This window comes from Oryx dammah, unplaced genomic scaffold (assembly GCF_014754425.2).
Source record: "Oryx dammah isolate SB20612 unplaced genomic scaffold, SCBI_Odam_1.1 HiC_scaffold_25, whole genome shotgun sequence".
In the NCBI taxonomy this organism is placed as follows: Eukaryota; Metazoa; Chordata; class Mammalia; order Artiodactyla; family Bovidae; genus Oryx; species Oryx dammah.
Genome location: NW_024070209.1, coordinates 3,225,114 through 3,247,099, shown reverse-complemented (window position 1 = coordinate 3,247,099; position 21,986 = coordinate 3,225,114). Strand labels below are relative to the sequence as shown.

Below are 21,986 nucleotides of genomic sequence, written 5' to 3'. Positions count from 1 at the left end.
TCAACATACTTGGCAGCCTTGTGAACAGGCAGAAAACTTTCCAGTATATTTTTGAAACAGAAAATGTACGTCCTTTTGGAGTACAAGTTCTAGCAACTTCAGCACATTTTCCCCCCTAGTTTTGAAGAGGTAACTTGTTTCTTGAGTCTGTAATTGACTCACCCCACAATGAGATCATAAATTACCCTTGCCCCTCCCCATCCTAGGAGTTAGTTGGTATTTTCTGTTTATGGCCAGTAGTTAAAATGCCAAAAATGGTATCCCGAGCTTAGAAGCAAGCCGGGCAGAGTAGAGGTGAATTAAGATTTGTGCTTGGTTACTTGAGAGGAGAAAATAGGCATAATGACATTTCTATATTCATGTAATCAAAAGTAAAACATACATGAATAAATATAAAAATATATAGAAATTCATCGTAATATTAAAGTTTATATTTAAGTAAAATATATACTACTTGGGTACAATAGGATTTTTTTTTTTTTAATTTGGAACCTGCCAAATTGGTGTCTTAATTTTTACTCTTGTAAAAAGCTTCACATTTATTCAAACATCCAGTTTTATGGAGGTAGGCAGTAAGCTATTAAAGACTGTGTACATGTGTGCTCAGTTGTATCTCTTTGTGACTCCAGCCAGGTTCCTCTTTCCATGGGATTTCTCAGGCAGGAATACTAGAGTGGGTTGGCAGTTCCTATTCCAGAGGATATTCTCGACCCAGGGATCGAACCCAAGTCTCTTGAATCTCCTGCAGGAGATTCTTTACCACTGTACCACCTGGGAAGCCCTATCAAAGACTAATACAATTATTGAACCATACATTTACAAAAGATCCTAAGTTGTAAAAACTTCTGATCTGCAAAACCTGGATCCCTTTCTTACCTTTGGTGTATACCCAAGAGAAATCCGTGCGCATGCAGAACAGAAGACACGTCTGAGAATGATCCTGGCAGTAGTGTATGTAACAGCACACATAATGAAAGGCTGTGTGTGTCTATGGGCAGAAGTGTAGGTAAAAACAATGACACATTCATATATTTAAGTACAATATATGTTATAATGCGTAAGCTTCAGCTGCATGAATTTCAAAACATACTGTTAAGAGTGAGTTGGAAAAATAAATATTGCTGCAAGATACTATTTATGAAAACTTTATAGAAATGGGAAGAACTAAAAATGATATATTTTTAGAGCTATATATTTATATTAAAACTATAAAGAATAGGGTAATGGGAAACATAAAATACAGGATAGCTATTACCTTGGTGGTGCAGGTAGGAAGGAGTATCAGTGGGAGAGACCACCTGGGTGATGGCAAAGTTGTTTTTAATATTTCATTTCTGAAGCTGGATGGTGGGTATACTGATGGCTTTGTTAATAATCTTTAAACCATTCATGTTGTTTCATAATGAAAATTTCTAAGAGTTGTAAAAACCTACAGCTAAAACTCAGTAACCTCATTAAGGGTAGTGACTGGCGAAATAGCCCTGTTCTCATATCATGCATTCCCCTTGCTGATGGTGAGACAATCACATTAATGAATGTTATTTAAACTATTCTGATTTAAATCAAGTTAATTTCTGGAGCCTAATAGGAGTGGGTTTCAGCCCTTGAAATAGTCACAGTTATTTTGAATATATCTTAAATTTCTGTTAAGATTGTCAGGTCTTAAGGGCCTGAGGTATGAAAAGGGAAGCTGTTTCAGAGAAGTTACTTAACATGTCTGTGTCCCAGTTTTCTCAAAAATGTTTACTGTTTACGTCCCTTGACTTCCTGATATCCAGATTTGTTCCTCTTTCCTTGCTTAGGATAGAACACATGGCGGGCGCACATAACTGTGGTCAAAGAGATGTCATCATCGTTGCATCCACAATAGGTTGCAACTACCTGGAGTAGAAACGTGCTCTCAGAGAGAGTCACTCAGGCCGCTGTCACTGCTGATGAAAGTCTTAAGCATGCCTGGGTCCCTAAGCAAGCCTGGGTCCCTGACGCCGTTCATGCTGGGGCTAGAGATAGAGGACCTCACGTCCTTCTTAGCTTTCCTTTTGGCTCAGCATCTGATCAGTGAACTTCTTGCCTTCAAGAACCTGCCAGTTTCTAATGCTGAATTTGTTTAAAAATTTTTTAAATAATTTTAGTTACTTAGATTTGGTTGTTCTTGGTCTTTGTTGCTGCGCCGGCCTTTGCTGCTGCGCCGGCCTTTGCTGGGTTTTGGTGAGCGGTCTTCTCAATTGTGGTGACCTCTCTTGTTGTGGAGCCCAGGCTCCAGGGCGTGCGGGCCTCAGTAGTTGCGGCTCCTGGGCTCAGTGATTGTGGCACACAGGCTTAGTTACCCCCCCGGCATGTGGGATCTTCCAGAATTGAACCCATGTATCCTACATTGGCAGGCAGGTTCTTTACTACTGAGCCACCAGGGAAGTCCCCTGATGCTTAATTTAATATTAGGTCAGTTAGGGACAAGTGGACTAGGATACATACGTATTTTTAAGCAAACTCATATAATCCATTCTGCAGAAACTTTCCAGGAATGCCACAGAATGAATCAGACCTATCTGTGACTTGCCTGCTCTCTATCAGAACATTAAGGAACATCCCAGAATCAGATTTTGAAGTAGAGCTCTTAAATGTCTGCCATACTTCTCTCCCATGAAATGTTATTAAAACTTTTTAGCTTGTTGAAAACAGATTATTTCCCCTCTCCCACCTTAACTATTTCTGTGGCTTTTGGTAAGTGAATTAGTCTCTTTGGGCATACTTTTTTTCACATAAATTGAAGCAGTTGCATTATAATTCTCTACACATTCAGGTAAATAGAAACACTCCCTTCTGATCGTAAACGGAATTAATATAAAATTTAATATTTCTCTTGCTTTATTAGCAAACTTACTTTACCATGGTATGTTCCTTTGTGTGATAGACTATTTCAGGAAAATATATCATCTGTTTTCTAAGGCCTTTGGCTGACATTAGCTCAAACTACTTTTTACTTTGCCCTTGAAATAGGTTCACCTAAATAATATTTTCCTCGCTAACCTCAACAGCCTGACATAGTATTGCTTTTTGAGTCGCAGTCCTCCTTTTCATTTCCAATATTTTCTTAGCTATACATTCAAGAAAAGCCTTTTGTGTAAATCCATTTGGAATACCACTAGCTCTTTATTTTCTTTTCTTTGGAAATTGTAAGTATTGTAGTTAAATTATGGGGCTCTTACTCTTGCCCCAGAGACTTGAGTCCATCCATATTCATTTCCTTTTTTCCTCCTCTCAACTCTAAATTCTTTTTAAAATTGTGGGTGTCCAGTTTAAAAACACATTTGGTTAATTTTTCTTTATCTGGTTCTGCTAGATAAAGCCTTGACGTTCCCCCTTAGCAGCTGAGTTAATGGAAGCATGAGCAGGACTGCAGGCCAGATGATCTTGAGAGAGAGGAGTTGGGGGGAAACCTAGAAAAAAGTGTCTTTAAAACAAGAAGATGGCTCTGGTTGTTTGCTGGATAACAAAAATATCAGTGTTCATGAGTTTTTCATCACTGAAATTAGATTTTTCTTAATTTTAAAGAGTAGTATAAATTAAATTTTAATGAAAAAACATTACTTAGATATACCTTCTCCAAAAATGAAATTATTCATCTCCTAGAAGATTACACTCTAAGACCAACATGCAAAATTTTTATATAAACGAGTTCTTTTTATGTGGATTAACTCTTCTAACTCCAGTGCTCATCGGTGAAGTGTACACCCCCTTCTTGGCTTAGATGACTTGGAAGATGGGAGGAAATCCAGTCTTCTAGAAATCTGAAAGGAAAATAGCAACCAGCAGCAATGATAATGATAAAATAATTGTAAGGTTAATATCGTAAATCCTTACTCTGTGCTTAAAACTTAGCATTTTGTGTGCACTGCTGTACTTAATACTTACAAAAACCTAAGGATATACACTGTGTCCTTGTGTGCATATTATAGAGGAGGAAACCGAGGTTTGCAGGGGGTTTTGTACATTTTTAAGATCACATACACAGTGGGAAAACTGGAATTTTATGCAAATTATTGTCCCGGGAAACAGACATTTAATCAGTTCTCTGTCTTGTAAAGAAAGAAACAAAAGGCTGTATCTTGAAAGGCAATTGACAGAAGATGTTTGGATATAAAGAAAAAATAATATATGTATCTATACAGACAATAGACAGCATTTAGGAAAGTGGATTGGGACTTACCCGGCTGTCCAGTGGTTAAGACTTCGCCTTCCAATGCAGGGGATGCAGGTTCCATCCCTGGTTGGGGAACCAAGATCCCACATGCCCCGGGGCCAAAAAACCCAAACCATAACAGAAGCAATATTATAACAAATCCAATAAAGACTTTAAAAATGGTCCACATCCAGAAATCTTAAAAAATAGAAAAGTGCGTTATTTTTCACTTTTGTTCACTACTCTGGATAATGATACTTAAGAATAGATTTTTACTAGTCTAGTATGCTTATTGAAGATAAAAAATTTAATGCTGTGTGAGAGTCTTGAGTAAATGAAACTCGTCAGTTCCATTGATAAACTAGGATCAGCTTTCCACTGACATGGAGAATTTTCGTACTATCTCTTTCATGAATTGTTTCTGTAGTCTACAGAAAACCTTAGCTGAGTTTAAACTTAATAGATTTCTAGTTTCTAAAGTCTCTTAATTCCCACCCTTGCCAGAAGATACACTTTTCTCCTCAGTGCCCCAATCTAATTTAGTTGGTGCTCTGATCCTGAGCCACTCCAGTGTTTTTGCCTGGAGAATCTCAGGGACGGGGGAGCCTGGTGGGCTGCCGACCATGGGGTCGCAGAGTCGGACATAACTGAGCAACTTAGCAGCAGCAGCAGCAGCAGCTCTGATCCTGGAGCCTAAAATAGAAGGCAGAACATTCAAGTAGTAAATAGACAAATCCATTGAAACAAAGTGAGAAAATGATGACAATGAGATCTCAGAGCAAAAATGTGAAGAAAAATTTAACTGACTTGGGGCTTCTTTATAAAGAATGAGGAAGCAAACCATTAAGCAAAATAGAAGAAAACAGTTCTGAATATAGCAGATATTTCTTTAAAAATACCATACAACCAGGGGATGAGTTAAATCTCAGTAGCATAAGACAAAGATTCTAGATTAAAATATACCTGAGAAATGAGATAGAGGAAAAGAACAATTGACTTGAACATTTTTTAAAATAAATAAATACATTTTATTTATTTATTTTTGACTGTGCTGGGTCTTCGTTGCTGCGAATTTTTTCTAGTTCCAGCAAGCAGGGCCTCTTGCTGCACACCACTCTTGCTTGTGGTGTGCAGGCTTGTCATTGCAGTGGCTTCTCTTGCTGTGGAGCACAGGCTTAATAGTTGTGGTTCACGGGCTTAGTTGTTCTGGAGCATATGGTATCTTCCCAGGCCACAGATTGAACCCGAATCTCCTGCATTGGCAGGAAGATTCCTTACCACCGAACCACCAGGGAAGCCCCCTGATCACTCTTAATGGAGATGAGTCTGCTGAAAAGGGCAATAGATGACACCCACTGTCTGCAGCAGAAGGGCCCAGGAGGACCAGGGTCTTCATCCCCACTCCCAGAGTCTGGAGAGAACATAAAGATAGGAGAGAGAATAAAGATCTGAGTCCTGCAAAAACTGGAGTGTACCTGCCCAAAGTGTGGAGTCATCTTGATGTTTACAAACAGAAAAGCTGTTAACTATAAAGTTAATCACAACATACAGGTAAGAAACCTTGTTCTTCTGTTAGCCAGCTGTTTCTCTCAGGGAACTTTGGATATAGACATCTAACACCACATTGTCAAGGATTCTGACTATTGGGAAACAGTGATTATTGGATAGGATGTCAGATAGACAGGAAGCGAAATTGGATAAAATATTTATAGGATCAGAGTCTGCAACAGAGATAGCTAATCTGTATTCCCCTTCTGCTTACTAATTGCTTCTAAAACGAGTTTACTTGTTTCTACATGCAGTTATTGGATACAACTATTAAAAACATGCAGTTTTAAATCACTGCAGTCTCGAGAGTGTGCTAGGAGTATTTTTGGAATAAAGGTCTCTATTATGTGTATGTTAAAATAGTCCTCTCATACAGAGATATTTATTGGAAAACATTATTTGCAATTGTTCTGATTCTTTTTCTCCTCTTCCCCTCCTTCCTTTTTTTCTTCTCCATTTGATACTTTAAATTGATTTTATTTTTTAATTTTTTATTAAAATTGATTATAAATTAATGTCTACTATCTCCTTTCTCCAACTATGACACTAAAATAAGATTTGAAGAATATTTTAGAAAATGGAAGGTGTATACTTACATAAAGTAACAATTTTGGAGAACACACAAATGTTTGTTATTAAAAGGGCTAGTTTAAATGTATTAAGGTTATCGTCTTTTCCTCTATATTCAGAGTAAGGATCAATCTTAAACATTATAAAAATTAATTAGAATAAAATTTGAAGAAATAAATGTGTTACTGTTAATGGAATTCTTGCTATAGTTACCTTTGCAGACTAGTATTAATGAAACTTTAGATATAGTGAATGGGTTTGGGGAATTGAGATATCTATTTTCTTACCTAAGATGCCAGGATAATCATCTTAGTGAAATAAAGAGCCCAGTTAGGGGCGTTCTCATTTGTAGATATTGATGAAGTTTACACCGACTGCTAGGATTTTTAAGGTCAGAATGCACTGAACAAGGTCAGTGAGTGAGAAAGGGAAGTGCCTCTTTGTGTTTCGAAAGCCTGTCACCTGTGGAGCTGAGGGGCACGCTCCTGCCCTGGCCTGGCTTGTGGTACCTTTCCCAGTTTGGTATCTCTAGGTATTGCCAGGCTCTAAGTTGCCCCAGAGAAGGGAAACGCTGCTTCAAATGTTACTCATTTTTGTGTTCATCTTATATCCTGCTACCGTGATGAACTCACTTATTCTAGGAGTTTGGTGATTGTTCTTTTTCCTTTTTTTTTTTTCCCCTGTAGATCCCTTTGGGTTTTGTACATAAACCATCATGTCATCTGCAGATAGGAACCATTTTATTCTTCCTTCCTGATCTGTATGCATTTTACTGATTTTTTTTTTTTTTTTTGCAGTGGCTGTAATTTCTAGTACTGTGCTCTAATAAGATTTGTGAAAGCAATATCCTCACTTTTTTCCCATTCTTCAAGGGAAACCATTGATTCTTTCACCATTAAGTATTGATGTTAGCCATAGATTCTTGCAGATGGTCTTTATCAAGTGGAGAAAGTTCCACTCTATTGCTAGTTTGCTGAGAATTTGTATCATGAATAGGTGTTGGATTTTGTCACATGCTTTTCCTGCGTCAGTTATTTTGATCATATGATTTTCTTTTTTAAATAATTTTATTATTATTATTATTTTTACTTTACTGTATTCTATTGGTTTTGCCATACCTCAACATGAATCTGCCACGGGTGATTTTCTTATTCAACTTTTGGTATGGTGAATTTTCTTGACTGATTTTCAAATGTTTTGCCTATGTGAAATCTCATTTGTTCATGGTATATAGTTATTTTTACATATTGCTAGACTCAGATTGCTAGTATTTGTTGAGAGTTGTTCTAAGTTAATGAGGGATATTGGGCTGTGATTTAAAATTTTTTAATCTGTATATTTGTCTGGCTTTGATATCAGGGTAATATTAGCCTTTATAACATGAGTTGGGAAGTATTCCTACGTCTCTTTTTTTTTGAAATAGATTATGTAAAACTGATGCTAACTCTTCTTTAAATGTTTGATAAAATTATCCAGTAAAGCCATCTGTGCTTGAGAATTTCTTTTTTGAGGGAATCTTTCTGTTGCCGAATTCAGTGTGTTTAGTGGCTACAAGCGTATGTGGGCCTTCTATTTCATCTTAGCTGAGTTTGGGTAGCTTGTGCGTTTTGAGAAATTGGTCCTTTTTTGCTCTTGTTGATTTTATAAGCATAGAGTTCATAGTATTCTCTTATTAATCTTTTAGTGGCTGCAGCAATTACAGTGCCATGCCCTGCTCTATTCTGGTTGTGGATGACTTGTGTTTTCTCTTTGTTTCAGTCTTGCTACAGGCTTGTCAGTTTGTTGATTCTTGTTTCATTCATTTTTTGTTATTTTCCTAATTTCAATTTCATTGATTTCTGCTCTTCTTTTTATTATTTCCTTCCTTTTATTTCCTTTGCCCTTATTTGTTCTGCTTTTTCTGGTTTCTTGAGGTGGGAATACAGATTATTAATTTGAGACCTTGTTCTCTTTTCTAATGTGAGCATCTTAATGCCGTAAACATGTTCTCTTTTTTTTTCTCCTGTTTTTGATGTATTACGTTTTTGTTTTTATTCATTTCTCTGTGTTTTTAAAGTTCTTTTCCTTTTTGGCCCATGATTTATTTAAAAGTATATTGTTGAATGTAGAAGTGTTAGGATGTTTTTATGTTGCACTTTTGTTATTGATTTGTTGTCTGATTCCATTGTGATTGGAGAACATAATCTGATTTCAGTGCTTTTTAAGTTGTTGATGTTTGTTTTATGACCCAGGAGTTGTCCAAGGAATTGTCCAAGGTGTCTTAAAAGGAATATGTATTGTGTTGACAAAGGCTATGTGGCCTATGAGTGTCAGATCCTGTTGGTTGATGGTTCAGGTTTTTTAGTATCTTTTAGTTATATGTATGTATATTCTTTTATATCTTATGTATCTATTAGTTTTACCAGTGAGATGTTTGATGGCAGTGAGATGTTGAAGTCCTTGAATATAACTGAATTTGTCTATTTTTCCTTTTGGCTTTTCCAATATTTGTTTCATTTTGCAACTCTGTTCTTTGGTGCATACACATTTGGGCACAGTATTTATTCATGGTGAATTGATTCCTTTATCTAATGTTACTCTTTGTCCCTGCTCTGAAGTCGGCTATATCTGATATTTACATAGCAATACCTTTAAAAAAAAGTTAGTATGATAAATCTCTTTTTAACCTTTACATAATACAAAATCTGTTTCTGTTGTGTTGAAGTATATGGTTGGATAATCATTTTAATCATTCTGTCACTTCCTGCCTTTTAATTGATGCATTTAAACCATTTACTTTAAAGTGATTTTTGATACATCAGTGCTTATTATTTTTCTATTTCTTTTTGTCTTTCTCTGAGTTACTTCAACATTTTTTAGAATCCATCTTGTTATATATATTTAATATATCACTTTGTGTACTTTTAAGTGGTTGCTAACATTAAATTGTGTATTTTAACACAGCCCCCTGATATCAATGTTTTACAACTTTGACTGCAGCATTAAAACCTTGATTTCATTGAGATTCCATGGCCCTTAGCACTTTTTTCCCCTTAAATAACACCCTTACCACTTTAAAAAATATAATTTCCTAAAGTATTTCTTCTCTATACATTCTGCTCAACTGATGTCATTATAATTTTATCTCAACCATCAAGTATGATTTAAGAGATTATTATTTTAATGTTTGGTGGGGTTTTTTGTTTGTCTTTGTTTTTTTAGTTTTATAGGTTGGATTCCCACCCCCCATTTTTAAATATTAAAGAACTATTGCATTCCTTGGATAAACCCTATATCGTAATGGTGTATTTATCCTTTTTATACATATGGGGTCGCACAGAGTCGGACACGACTGAAGCGACGTAGCAGCAGCAGCATACATTAAGGGTTAAATTTGCTGAAATGTTAATGAGAATTTTTGCATCTGTACTACTGAAGAATGTTGATCTGTAGTTTTTCCCTTCTTTTAATGTCTTTGTTTCTGGTATCAGAGTAATGTTGGCTTCCTAAAATGAGTTTGGAAGTTTTTCCTCTTCTGTGTTTGGAGAGAGTTTGTGTTGAATTGGTACTTTTTTCTTCCTTAAATATTTGGGAGAATTCATCAATTTCTGTGAATGGGCCTAGAGTTTTCTTTGTGAGATTTTTAACTACAGAGTAAACGGTTCTATGAAGACCTACAAGACCTTTTAGAACTAACAGCCAAAAAAGATGTCCTTTTCATTATAGGGGACTGGAATGCAAAAGTAGGAAGTCAAGAAACACCTGGAGTAACAGGCAAATTTGGCCTTGGAATATGGAATGAAGCAGGGCAAAGACTAATAGAGTTTTGCCAAGAAAATGCACTGGTCATAGCAAACACCGTCTTCCAACAACACAAGAGAAGACTCTACACATGGACATCACCAGATGGTCAACACCGAAATCAGATTGATTATATTCTTTGCAGCCAAAGATGGAGAAGTTCTATACAGTCAACAAAAACAAGACCGGGAGCTGACTATGGCTCAGATCATGAACTCCTTATTACCAAATTCAGACTCAAATTGAAGAAAGTAGGGAAAACCGCTAGACCATTCAGGTATGACCTAAATCAAATCCCTTATGATTATTCAGTGGAAGTGAGAAATAGATTTAAGGGCCTAGATATGATAGATAGAGTGCCTGATGAACTATGGAAAGAGGTTCGTGACATTGTACAGGAGACAGAGATCAAGACCATCCCCGTGGAAAAGAAATGCAAAAAAAGCAAAATGGCTATCTGGGGAGGCCTTACAAATAGCTGTGAAAAGAAGAGAGGCAAAAAGCAAAGGAGAAAAGGAAAGATATAAGCATCTGAATGCAGAGTTCCAAAGAATAGCAAGAAGAGATAAGAAGGCCTTCTTCAGCAATCAATGCAAAGAAATAGAGGAAAAGAACAGAATGGGAAAGACTAGAAATCTCTTCAAGAAAATTAGAGATACCAAGAGAACATTTCATGCAAAGATGGGCTCAATAAAGGACAGAAATGATATGGGCCTAACAGAAGCAGAAGATATTAAGAAGAGTTGTCAAGAATACACAGAAGAACTGTACAAAAAAGATCTTCACGACCCAGATAATCACTATGGTTTGATCACTCACCTAGAGCCAGACATCCTGGAATGTGAAGTCAAGTGGGCCTTAGAAAGCATCACTATGAACAAAGCTAGTGGAGGTGATGGAATTCCAGTTGAGCTCTTTCAAATCCTGAAAGACGATGCTGTGAAAGTGCTGCACTCAATATGGCAGCAAATTTGGAAAACACAGCAGTGGCCACAGGACTGGAAAAGGTCAGTTTTCATTCCAATCCCAAAGAAAGGCAATGCCAAACAATGCTCAAACTACCGCACAGTTGCACTCATCTCACACGCTAGTAAAGTAATGCTCAAAGTTCTCCAAGCCAGGGTTCAGCAATACGTGAACCGTGAACGCCCTGATGTTCAAACTGGCTTTAGAAAAGGCAGAGGAACCAGAGATCAAATTGTTAACATCCTCTGGATCATTGAAAAAGCAAGAGAGTTCCAGCAAAACATCTATTTCTGCTTTATTGACTATGCCAAAGCCTTTGACTGTGTGGATCACAATAAACTGTGGAAAATTCTTCAAGAGATGGGAATACCAGACCACCTGACCTGCCTCTTGAGAAATCTGTATGCAGGATAGGAAGCAACAGTTAGAACTGGACATGGAACAACAGACTGGTTCCAAATAGGAAAAGGAGTACGTCAAGGCTGTATATTGTCACCCTGTTTATATAACTTCTGTGCAGAGTACATCATGAGAATCGCTGGACTGGAAGAAACCCAAGCTGGAATCAAGATTGCCGGGAGAAACATCAATCACCTCAGATATGCAGATGACACCACCCTTATGGCAGAAAGTGAAGAGGACCTCAAAAGCCTCTTGATGAAAGTGAAAGAGGAGAGTGTAAAAGTTGGCTTAAAGCTCAACATTCAGAAAACGAAGTACATGGCATCTGGTCCCATCACTTCATGGGAAATAGATGTGGAAACAGTAGAAACAGTGTCAGACTTTATTTTGGGGGGCTCCAAAATCACTGCAGATGGTGATTGCAGCCATGAAATTAGAAGATGCTTACTCCTTGGAAGAAAAGTTATGACCAACCTAGATAGCATATTCAAAAGCAGAGACAGTACTTTGCCGACTAAGGTCCATGTCTAGTCAAGGCTATTGTTTTTCCTGTGGTCATGTGTGGATGTGAGAGTTGGACTGTGAAGAAGGCTGAGTGCTGAAGAATTGATGCTTTTGAACTGTGGTGTTGGAGAAGACTCTTGAGAGTCCCTTGGAGTGCAAGGAGATCCAACCAGTCCATCCTAAAGGAGACCAGTCCTGGGTGTTCATTGTAAGGACTGATGCTGAGGCTGAAACTCCAGTACTTTGGCCACCTCATGCGAAGAGTTGACTCATTGGAAAAGACTCTGATGCTGGGAGGCATTGGGGGCAGGAGGAGAAGGGGACGACAGAGGATGAGATGGCTGGATGGCATCATGGACTCAATGGACGTGAGTCTGAATGAACTCTGGGAGATGGTGATGGACAGGGAGGCCTGGCGTGCTGCAATTCATGGGGTCGCAAAGAGTCAGACACGACTAAGCAACTGAACTGAACTTCTTTACTATATATAGGGCTATTCACGTTAACTGTTAATTTTTTTAAAAACTGATCTTTGGCATTTTGAGTCTTTAAAGAAATTATCCGTTTTATAATCTGAATTGTTGACTGTATTGACAGAATTTTTAATGATATTCCTTACTGGCTTTATAGGAAGTGTAGTTGAATCTAGTCTTTCATTTCTTACATTTCTAATATGTGACTCCTCTTTACTGTCAAGTCTGACTAGAGGTATATCAATTTAATTCATCTTCTCAAACAAAACTTTGATTTCTTTGATTTTTCTCTATTTTCTGCCATTTTGTTGATTTACATTTATTTTAGGTTTAATTTGCTCTTCATTTTCTAATTTCTTACATTGGTCACTTCTTTGGGCATGTGGAGTAAGAATTATATTGATAAGATGTGGATGATTCTTACCTAATACTTAGAATATAATGTGTACTGTATACATATCTGCAGTGCAGGTATCACGTGTATACACCATACATCTCATAGTATGTGATTGCATGTTACTCACAAGGTAAAAATCCCTGCACAATAGTTGAGTTTGCATGTTGATTGACAGTTTAAGATGGCTGCAGTATCACTTTAGTCACAGACACTTAAGCAGTTTATTATTTTTGTCCCAATCTGTGGCAGCAGTTGGTATACCAAACGCCTCAACAACCAATATTTCCAATGGGCATAAGTAACAAGATTTACTTACTTTTATTTTATTGTGGTTTTATTTAAAAGTGAATATGTTTAAACATTCAAATTTTTATAAGTCTTGTATTAAATTATTTCCTTTTTTGTAGACTTTTTATTTGGAGTATTTTCAAACGTTCAGGAAATTCTTAAGGATCAAAATAGAATTTTAAAAAAATATACCTTTATGGCGCTTCACCTGTTGTTGACAGTTTGCCCCATTTACCTCCCCCACACACATGTGTACATCAAAAAATGAATTTCTGTACATGAAAGGACTACACAGCTTAAAGCTCTTCTGGAGTAGTATTGTATCCCATGGCTCCACAATATTTAAAATGCCATTCAGGCAGTCTGTTAAGCAAAAAATTAGGGAATAGAACCAAAGTTATGCACTGTCTTTTTGCTGTGTTGAATTTTAAAATATTGAGATATAATTCTTTAAGATGTAATCCCATATCATAAATTCATGCTTTTAAAGTATACCATTGAGTATTTTAGTATATTCACATTTTGTGCAACCATCCCCATGATCTAATTTCAAAATATTTTCAACACCCCCAAAAAGAAACCTCATACACATTAGATTCACACCCCATTTCCTCCTAGCCCCTAGCAACTGTTAAATCTACCTTTATTTCTATGGATTTTCCTATCTGGACATTTCATGTAATATATGTGGTCTTTTGTATCTGGCTTCGTTCATTTAGCGTTATGTTTTCAGGGGTCATCCATGTTGTGGCGTGTGTCAGTAGTTGATTGTGCGTGTGCGTGTGTGCGGCTGTGTGGCTGAGAAATACTCTGTTACATGGACTCCCCACATTTTGTCTGCTGTTCATCTGTCAGTGGACACTTGGGTAGTTTCTACTTTCTGGCTGTTATGAATAGTACTGGTGGGACGTTTGTGGGTAAGTCTTCGTACATATATTTTTAGTTCTCTAATTTATGTACGAGTAGAATGGCTGTGTCTATGGTAACACTGTATTTGCCTTTTTGAATAACTGCCAAACTGTTCTCCAAAGTGGCTATTCCACTTTTTACTCCAACCAGCAACTTAGAGCTTTGCAATTTACCCACACCCTCACCAATACTTATTATAGTCTATCTTTTTAATTATTGCTGTCCTAGTGTGTGTGAAGTGGTGCCTTGTTTTGGTTTTGATTTGTATTTCCCTGAGGACTGATTTTGAACATTTTATGTGCTTATTGGCAATTTGTCTGCTTTTAGAGAAATGTTTATTCAGATCTCTTGTCTTCTTTTTTTATTTTTAAAGTTGAAATATTCGTCTTTGCGAGGAGGGGTTGAGTTCCATATATTCTGTGTACATAACCCTTAATGGGTAAATAATTTGCAAAAATCCTCTGTCCTCTGGGTTGTCTTTTCACTTTCTTGATAGTGCCCTTTGAAGCACAGGAATTTTAATTTTGATGAGGTCCAAGTTATGTGTTTTTCTTTGCTTAGCTATCCTAGCTTCAGAAACATTGCCTAATTCAAGGTTATGAAGATTTACCCACATTGTCTTCTAAGAGTTTTAGAACTTTAGCTCATACACCAAGGTCTTTGCTCACTTTGAGTTAATTTTTACATACAGTATGGGGTAGGGTCCAGCTTCATTCTTTTACCTGTAGATCCCGGTTGCCCTAACGCTACTTACGGAAAACACTGTCCATTCTTCTTTGTGCCATAAATGAATTGATCGTAAATATGAGGGTTTCTTTCTGGATTCTCACTTCTGTTGATATCCTTGTTTATCTTTATTCCTAGTAGCACACTGTCTTGATTACTGTAGCTTTGTAGTAAGTTTTGAAATCATGAAGTAAGAGTTCTTCACTGTGTTCTTCTTTGTCAAGGTTGTTTTGGCTATTAAGTATTTCTCTCAGTTTTTTTAAGAGCTTTAGGATCAATTTGGGGGGAAAATGGGATTTTGATAATGATTGCATTGAATCTAAGATAGGGAGTATTACAGTCTTTACGTTGTTAAGTATTCCAACCTATGTCTTTCTATTTATTTAGGTCTTTAATTTCTTTCATTGAAGCTTTGCAGTGTAAAGTATATTAGTCTTACACTTCATCATGATGTATAAGCCTCTATATATGTTGTTAGAAGCGTGTTTTGTATTTTCTTGAGGACCTGATATCCATATGTATAAGGGATATTGAGCTATAGTTTCCTTTTTTTGTGATAACTTTATCTGATTCTGATACCAGTATTAAGGCTTCAGAATATGTTGGGAAGTGTTTTCCCCATCTGCTTTATTTTGGAAGTTCGTGAAGCCTTGGTATAACTTCTTCTTTAAACATTTGGTGGAATAAAACCATTTGTCCCTAGGCTCTACTTTGTAGGAGGACTTTTAATTAGAAATTCAGTCTCTTGTTACAGGTCCATTCAGGTTTATTCTCGACTTAATTTCAGTAGTTTGTGTTTTTCCAGGTGTTTGTCCACGCATCTAATTTGTTGGTGTACAATTGTTCCTAGTTATTCTCTTATTATAATCTGTTTCTATAAGATTGGTAGGTGCCTTTTATTTCTGTAAAGTCGATAGCTGTTCAGTCGCTCAGTTGTGTCTGACTTTGCGACCCCATGGACTGCAGCATGCCAGGCTTCGCTGTCCTTCACTGTCTTTCAGAGTTTGCTCAAACTCCTGTCCATTGAATTGCTTATGCCGTCCAGCCGTCTCATGACATATTCCTACCAGGTATTTACAGCATTCATTGTTTTCAGGACTTATAGAAGATGTCACTAGTCATCATTTGCCATATTCAGAATAAAGAATCTCTACCTAAAAGGAAAAAAAATTATATTATAAATTATCCCTAATTATAGTAGAGAAAGATTTACCTTTAAAGGGAAGATATTTTTGTCTTATTCTTTACTAAAGTGCAATGGGGAAGTAAACTCAGTTTCTGATCTTCTGTTTTGAGTATAATGATTAAATAACTGACGCACTAAGATTTTTTTCCACAGAAAATAAATGTCTTTGTTACTCTCAGACATCATAGTGATGTAAGTGAATATGAGAAGCTTAAAGTACATCCTACTGAGCTCAATTTCATAGAGTAAATGCTAGTAGAATCCTAAAAGCCAGAAGTTAAGCCCCCTGTGTTTATGCATCCTGCTTTCCTCCCTTTGTATAGGAATATATACCTGATTTTAAAACTGAGGTTGCTTGAAGGTACTGCTGGTGCGAGCATTAGCGTCACTTTATGTTGAAAGTAAACAGTTCTTGGTGTAGAAGCTTAGGTTCTGAGGTCCCATGGTTGAAATTTATGGCCCCTCTCAAGCCACTTTCTTGCTGAGTGACCCTGAGCCTAACCTCACTGAGCCTTTATCTTCAAATGGAGTCCATAATATCTATATCATAAAACTGGTTTGGCATTTAGTGACACAGTGATCGATAATCATCAGCTATTTTCTTCTGCACGAGGTCTTTGCTGTGGCACTCGGGCTTTCTCTGGTTGCAGCGCACACGGTCGCTCTAGTTGCAGTGTGCTGGCTTAGTTGCCATGCGCCATGTGGGGTCTTAGTTCCCCAGCCAGGGAGCAAACCCACATCCCTGCTTTGGAAGGCAGATTCTTAACCACTGAACCGCCAGGAAAGTCCCCTAGACATCATTCTTTCTTCTGCATCTGGTTGCTGCTCTAACTGGAAACATTGGGACAGTTTGGAATTCCATTAGTGTATAAAATAAGGGACAGAAATTCTCAGGACAGGAAGTAGCTGTCCTTTGTGGTTTCCAATCTAGAGATGTGGCAATATGGGGATTTGACTTGCTTGGGTTCCTTTCTGTAATTTATACCTTAATAACTGTTAACACATTAAATGACTAAGTACATATCTAGTGTCACTTCTGCTTTTCTAGACATATAAAGTTATTAAGATCGATCACTTAAAGTAAAATACTCATTTATTTAATGCCAGAGTTGGATCCTGTTCATTTCTACATGCTTCAAGGAAAGCTGTTGATGTATAACACAATATTCTCCTTTCAGGACTTTATAGTAGCTGCTGGTCTTTTTTTTTTTTTTCCGCCTAAGGTATCTCATGTATTTTTTTCTTAAAGCTCCTAATTATATTATTAAATTAGGTATTATATACCCAAGTTATATTACTACTTTTCTATATTTAGGAAAGCTCTCATCAGTTAGATAAAGGTCTGACCTTGGTTGTTGATGGAATCTTACATGATGGTTGTTGTATCATAACTAATATTGTTTGGTCACTAAGTTGTGTCTGACTGTTTGTGACCCCGTGGACTACAGCGCGCCAGGCTTCCCAGTCCTTCACTGTCTCCTGGAGTTTGCACAAACTCATGTCCATTGAGTCATTGATGCCATCCAACCATCTCATCCTCTGTCGCCCCCTTCTTCTCCTGCCCTCAATCTTTCCCAGCATCAGAGTCTTTTCCAGTGAGTTGGCTTTTGGCAGCAGGTGGCCACAGTATTGGAGCTTCAGCATCAGTCCTTTCAATGAATATTCAGGGTTGATTTTCTTTAGGATTGACTGGTTTGATCTCTTGCTGCGCATGGGACTCTCAAGAGTTTTCTCCAGCACCACAATTCAAAAGCATCAGTTCTTTGGCTCTCAGCATTCTTTATGGTCCAACTCTCACATCTGTACATGACTACTGGAAAAACCATAACTCTAATAGCAGCCACCAAATACAGCACATTTCTATTACTTTGGTTGGTTGGTTGTTTTCTCTGCTAGCTAATGGAAAGCTTCTAACTGGGAGTTAGTCAGTCTACTCACATAGACATCTCAGAACTAGCAGTAACTTTTTGTCTGCCACATTGTGGATGTCTGGCTGTTTCAGTTAATTCTTGTTAGGTCATTGTGTGCTTGCATCAGTATACCTGTTTTCAACAAGAGCATAACAAAAAGCTTTTCTGGATCATCTAAAATGTCACTTTATGTTAAAAGGCGGGGGAAGTGATGAGAAATGGATGGGTATGCTGGGCATAGCCTTTTATTTCACAGTCCTTTTTTCTTAATAGTCTGTTGCTTTATTTGGATATATTTTTGTGTACTCCAGATGTGCTCTATGTCAGTAATTCCCTTGTAGCCGTTAGCTCTGATCTTAGTTTGGAAATTCAGCCTCAAGCTAGGACTAGAGAGAATCAGAAGTAATTCATTTGTATCAGTGGATACAAATAATCAGTACTTGTGCCTGAGCAGAAAGATGAAATTTCATTCACACACAGAATTGTTGAATGTCCTCTGTATATGAAGAACTGGTGAGGAACCCTTGCCCCTCAGGGTAGAGCAAGCTGGCACTGGGGTTGAAGAGAAACACGAGAAATGGAGGGACAGGGCTTTCCACAAAATAAAATCAGAGTGCTATTATTAGAGTAGAAAGAAATGGATGCTGAGCAGGCAGCAAAGACATCATCCAAGTAGGTAAAGTGATGTAATTATTTCACTTGCATCTTGGCTGCCCCATGACTTTCAGCTTTGGTCACACTGGAAAAGCCAGGTACATGGGTTAGACAATAGGCTTCTTCCTGAATACACAAAGACCAACAAAGAGGAGTCAGGGAGGGTCATATTAAAACAAGTAAAACACCACTGTTTTGTGGGTTTTAAAAAATAGGCTTTCATTTTAGAACAGTTTTAGATTTATGTAAAAATTCCAAATATAGTACAGAGTTGCCATATACCCCTTGCCCAGTTTGGCCTATTATTAACATCTCATACTTATATGGTCTTTTTTTTTTTTTTGCAATTGAACCAGTTTTAGTACATTATTATTAAATTCATATTTTATTCAAGTTTCCTCAGTTTTTACCTAAATGAAAAGTTTTTCCCTTTTCTTTTTAAGAATGCCATCCAAAATACAGCATTACATTTAGTAATCATGTCTCCTTAGGCTCCTTTGATCTGTGACAGTTTCTCAGACGTTTCTTATATTTGATGACCTCAACAGTTTTCAGGAGTGTACTGATCAGGTGTTTTTCTAGAATGTCCCTCAGCTGAGATTTGTCTAATGTTTTTCTCACGATGAGTCTGGAGTTACGTGATTTGGGGAGGAAGACCATAGAGTGCCATTTTCGTTTCAGCATATCAAGGGTACTGTCCCCATGGCTTTTACTCTGGATGTTGACCTTGGTCATCTGACTGAGGTAACATTTGTCAGGTTTCTCCATTGTAAAGTTACTCTTTTTTTCCTCTTTTCCATACTGTTTTCTTTGGAAGGGGTCACCATGGGCGTTCACGCTTAAGGAATGCGCAGTTATGTTCCACCTTCTAAGTAAAAGAGCTTCTACATAAATTATTTACTTATTTTTTCATTCATTTATTTATACCAGTATAGACTCATAAATGCTTACTTTATACTTTGGGTTTTAATCCAGTACTACTTGACTTTATTGCTCAAGTTGTTGCAGCTTTGGCCATTTGGGAACTCTTCCATCTCTCTGACATAGCTGCATCAATGGAGGGTTTTTTGTTTTGTCTTGTTTGTTTTTTTTTTTAAGTACTTTCTTTCTAGCACAAGTTTCACCTTTTGTATCTCTCCCCCCAACCCCAGTCCTAGATTCAGCCATTTCTGTAAGAAGCCCCCATTCCTTCTATTGGAGAATGGTATTAGGACCCAAGATCTGTGTGCTATATATATGCTTTTTGCTGTTAGGTTGTAATATATGTATGTATACCTACCAGTGTATAGGCACATCAGTAAATGTTTCTGTAGGTAACTATCTGTATCTTTGTTATGCTCAACATTAGTTTGTGCTGATGTTGTTAACTCTAATCCATTACCAGGTGGATCACTCTAGCCTCCTTCCCTTGCTTTTTTGTGAACTCTTATTCAAACAGTGAGAATTCTTGACAGTCACCATCCACCATCCATACATTTAATGGTTGAATTCAAGAATACATGTAGAGCAGCGCCAGGATGGTTAACCCAAACCATAGGGGAAATCCCAGGGCTGATCTCCTTCAGAATGGACTGGTTGGAACTCCTTGCAGTCCAAGGGACTCTCAAGAGTCTTCTCCAGCACCACAGTTCAAATGCATCAATTCTTTGGTGCTCAGCTTTCTTCACAGTCCAACTCTCACATCCATATATGACCGTCTTACTGATTCTACTCATTTCCAAATTACTTAGGTCAGCACCTTTTACCTCACCCATTTCCGTGAGATGGTTTCGTACTTTTAGAATTGAAATAAGTGGTTTTGTCATAGTCTGCAGTCTGCCCTGGGATCCCGGATCTCCTAAAATGATTTTTTTGTATTGCTTACACTAGGTTTACTATGCTGTAAAGTTCTGTTTTTAATAAATGCATAGGGTCATATGCATCTCACTTTACAGTATCATATAGAAGGCTGCTTTGAAAAATTCCATATAGTTTCCTTATTTCACTCTTCCTTTCTCTCCAAACCCCTCATAACCACTGATCTTATTACCATCTCCCAGAACGTCATATACTTAAAATCATAGAGTTTCTTTTACTTTTTATCACTGAGTAAATACTCCAACAACAGACTGGTTCCAAATAGGAAAAGGAGTACGGCAAGGCTGTATATTGTCACCCTGCTTATTTAACTTATGTGCAGAGTACATCATGAGAAACGCTGGGCTGGAAGAAGCACAAGCTGGAATCAAGATTGCCAGGAGAAATATCAATTACCTCAGATATGCAGATGACACCACCCTTATGGCAGAAAGTGAAGAGGAACTAAAAAGCCTCTTGATGAAAGTGAAAGAGGAGAGTGAAAAAGTTGGCCTAAAGCTCAACATTCAGAAAACGAAGATCATGGCATCTGGTCCCATCACTTCATGGCAAATAGATGGGGAAACAGTGTCAGACTTTATTTTTTGGGCTCCAAAATCACTGCAGATGGTGATTGCAGCCATGAAATTAGAAGACGCTTACTCCTTGGAAGGAAAGTTATGACCAACCTAGATAGCATATTGAAAAGCAGAGATATTACTTTGCCAACAAGGGTCCGTCTAGGGTTTGGTTGTGGTTTTTCCAGTGGTCATGTATGGATGTGAGAGTTGGACTGTGAAGAAGGCTGAGTGCTGAAGAATTGATGCTTTTGAACTGTGGTGTTGGAGAAGACTCTTGAGAGTCCCTTGGAGTGCAAGGAGATCCAACCAGTCCATCCTAAAGGAGACCAGTCCTGGGTGTTCATTGTAAGGACTGATGCTGAGGCTGAAACTCCAGTACTTTGGCCACCTCATGCGAAGAGTTGACTCATTGGAAAAGACTCTGATGCTGGGAGGCATTGGGGGCAGGAGGAGAAGGGGACGACCGAGGATGAGATGGCTGGATGGCATCACTGACTCAATGCACATGAGTTTGGGTGAACTCCGGGAGTTGGTGATGGACAGGGAGGCCTGGCGTGCTGCAATTCATGGGGTCGCAAAGAGTTGGATACGAGTGAGCGACTGAGCTGAACTGAATACTCCATTGTGTGGATAATCTATATTTGTCTCTGTTGTTGTTGTTATTTAGTTGCTAAATTGTGTCTGACTGTTTGTGACCCCAAGGACTGCAGCATGCCAAGCTCTTCTATCCTCCACCGTCTCCCAGAATTTGCTTATATTCGTGTCCATTGAGTAGGTGATGCTATCTAACCTATGCTAGCTCATCCTCTGCTAGCCCCTTCTCCTTTTGCCTTCAGTCTTTCCCAGCATCAGGATCTTTTCCAGTTAGCTCTTTGCATCAGGTTACCAAAGTATTGGAGCTTCAGCTTCAGTATCAGTCCTTCCAACGAATATTCAGGACTAATTTCCTTTAGGATTGACTGGTTTGATATCCTTGCAGTTCAAGGAACTCTCAGGAGTCTTCTCAGCACCACAATTAGAAAGCATCAATTCTTCAGCACCTAGCCTTCTTAGGTCGTCCAGCTCTCACATCTGTA

General features: G+C 37.8%; 1 protein-coding gene across 1 annotated transcript in view; it reads left to right on the top strand.

The window, feature by feature from the left end:
- Window positions 1-21,986, top strand: part of TMEM131 (transmembrane protein 131) — a 175,551-nt gene that overhangs the window by 26,478 nt on the left and 127,087 nt on the right. The gene's annotated exons all lie outside the window — the stretch shown is intronic.